General features: G+C 39.6%; 1 protein-coding gene across 1 annotated transcript in view; it reads left to right on the forward strand.

The window, feature by feature from the left end:
• Window positions 1–3037: 3037 nt before the first annotated feature.
• The window catches only part of LOC126991324 (uncharacterized), a 48953-nt gene continuing 48877 nt past the window's right edge, over window positions 3038–3113 (forward strand). Inside the window, exon 1 of the mRNA XM_050850101.1 lies at window positions 3038–3113. This exon is cut by the window's right edge and continues 55 nt beyond it. The gene's annotated coding sequence lies outside the window, so the exon portion shown is untranslated.

The raw sequence follows: 3113 nt of genomic DNA on the forward strand, positions 1-3113 counted from the left end.
GACGCCGTACGCTTTACTGTTAAATCCGGTGAACGTATTGACTCTCGGTAGATGATGATGTGAGGGGACTTGGTCTTGTATTTCCGAATGACTTGACGGTATTTTGCTAACAGGTCCTGAGATTGGGTTGACTGAAGGTCGTTGGTTCCCGCATGGATCAGATACACTGTGTCCTCCTTCGCATTTATTGAAACTGCATCGACCGCTGATTCAATAATAATAGTTTAGTCAGACTCCACTTGGAATATGCGGTACAGTTTTGGTCGCCTCACCATGCAAAGGACATTGCTAAATTAGAAAGTGTTCAGCGTCGGACAACAAAAATAATCTCTTCCTTGCGCAACAAATCCTACGATGAAAGGCTTTCCACCCTTAACATGTTCTTACTTGAGAAACGTCGCCTCCGAGGAAAATTGATCGAATGTTTTAAAATACTTAATGGTTTCACGAATGTAGACAGAATAAAATTGTTTATGATCGATGACACTTTGCGAACGAGGAACAATGGCATAAAACTCAAATGTAGACAAGTAAATTCAGAGTGCACCAAATTTTTCTTCACCAACGTTGTAGTGCGAAAATGGAATAAGCTCCCACCGTCAGTGGTCCAGTGTAACACGATTGACTCCTTTGAAAACAAGCTCGACCGTCACTCCCTTGAACTTAATATTAACTAAAGTAGAAAAGCAACATTTTGGAGCCATCTGATTAGTGAAGATTCACTTAGGTCTAAGGACAGACCACCTAGTCTGGACCATGGGGTCTGTGTGGTCTGATTTTCTATGTAAATCTATGTAAAAAAAAATTTTCTCTCTCTCTCTCTCTCTCTCTCTCTCTCTCTCTCTCTCTCTCTCTCTCTCTCTCTCTCTCTCTCTCTCTCTCTCTCTCTCTCGTTATGGGGTTGCAGGTACTTTCAAGGGTAGTTTTTTTTCAACCTTGCTTGTGATAGTTTGGCAAGGCAATTTAGGCAATTTAGCATTAGTTAGACCTCGTCTTGACTATGCGGCTCAGCTCTGGTCACCTTACTATACTAGAATGGATATCAAAATGTTAGAATCGGTGCAGAGGAGGATGACTAAGATGATTCAGGGGTTGAGAAACTTGCCATACGAGGAAAGACTCAAACAGTTAAACTTGAATTCTCTGGAAAGACGAAAGGTGCGTGGAGACATGAACGAGGTTTATAAATAGATGAAGGGCTTTAATAAGGGGGATCTTCATAAGGTTTTGTTTGTAAGAGAGCCGAGTAGGACACGAAGTAATGGGCTTAAACCGGATAGATTCAGATTCAACAGGGACATAGGCAAAAATTAGTTTACTAACAGAGTGGTGGATGAGTGGAATAGGCTTAGCAGTCACGTGGTGAGTGCCAATACAATTGTCACATTCAAAAATAGATTAGATAAATTAATGGACAGCGATATTAGGTGGGGTTAGATACACCGGAGCTTAGGTTCAAAGGAGCTGCCTCGTATAGGCCTACCGGCCTCTTGCAGACCCTTACGTACTTATGTTCTTATGTTCAAGGCTTCTGCACAACTGATGAGAACCCGATTTATCTCCTTTGAAGCCTTAGGAAATAGTAGTTAGTTAAGAACATACCCACATTAGACAAGGCTTTCATAGAGGTTGTATAGACATTTCCATGGGTAGTTTTACGAGCCTAGTAGTAGTATGTCAAGTACACTGAACCATGAACATGAAAAACAACTAATGAGAACCCGATTAATCTCCTTTGAAGCCTTAGGAAATAGTACTGTTTGTTAAGAACATACCCACATTAGACAAGGCTATCGTAGATGTTGTTGAGGCATTTCCATGGGTAGGTTTACGAGCTTAATAGTAGTCTGACCTCTGCACCGTGGACATGAAAAAAACACCAATGAGAACCCGACTAACTTAATTTGTGGCCTTTGAAAATTGTTGTTTTTGGAGCCGAAAGTGTCTGAGAACCAAACCTTACCACCACACATAAGATAAGACTTTCGTAGAGGTTGTATAAGCACTTCCATGGGTAGTGTTATGAGCATAGTGATAGTCTGACCACCCTTATGCATCGTGATCGTGAAAGAGCACTCACCACAGCCCGACTAACCTCCCTTTGTGAATTTGGAAAGAGGAAACACTTGTTGTCACCAATTAAACACACCATTTTCTTTCTCGTTTCCTTCGCCCTCATTTCTTCATTCTGCCCTGTAACTCACCTTGTCCTCTTTCTCCTCTTCCACTCTCATAACACACTAATATCTTGTCTTCCTATTCATCAGACTGCGAGTCACTATATATATATATATATATATATATATATATATATATATATATATATATATATATATATATATATATATATATATATATATATATATATATATATATATATATATATATATATATATATATATATATATGTAATAAATCACTCCTATTATTATAAACATTAACATATTAAAACTGCATCACCATAGAGCCATTATTGTAAATATTAGCGCATATGAACTTCTGTAAATAATCAATCACCGTATGTAAAAACGTGTATATTCTCGAGAATAAATTTGCTTATAAATGGAGTCACCACCGGGTTATCAGTCGTATCTCTGAACCTACACAGACGGCCTTAACGAATCACACGGCGCTATACCAGCTATAACGTAGCTGTCTAGAAAACACACAAACATAAATGTTTGGCTTTCTCAGTAGCGGCCTAAGCTGCCGCTACACATTCATTCAAAAGGAGAGTACCGAGACACCTCTGCACCTGAAATTGATCTTGTTTTTTACCTTTTATTCGCTCTTCTTTATTTTTTGTACGAAGCAAAATATAGAGGGCTTTTTTATTTTGCTGCTGCTGTTCGTGTTTTTGCCCTTGAATTGCCTCCTCTGCTGTAAAAAAAATAAAATAAAAAGGGAATATATTGTTGTGAGACCCGAATGCGTCTCAGAATACGGGGCATACTAGATGTGATTACTGATTAGTTCTGACAGTTTAGCTTTTTAAGGGAGGGCGAGATTGGACGTGTGGCAGTGCAGCACCCGAGGCCGTGGCGTGAGGAGGAAGCGGATAGCTGCTGCGTCTCATAAGTGGTGCCGAGAAGACAGTGCGTTTGTGTTAGTGT

The sequence above is a fragment of the Eriocheir sinensis genome, unplaced genomic scaffold (assembly GCF_024679095.1).
Source record: "Eriocheir sinensis breed Jianghai 21 unplaced genomic scaffold, ASM2467909v1 Scaffold26, whole genome shotgun sequence".
Lineage (NCBI taxonomy): Eukaryota > Metazoa > Arthropoda > Malacostraca > Decapoda > Varunidae > Eriocheir > Eriocheir sinensis.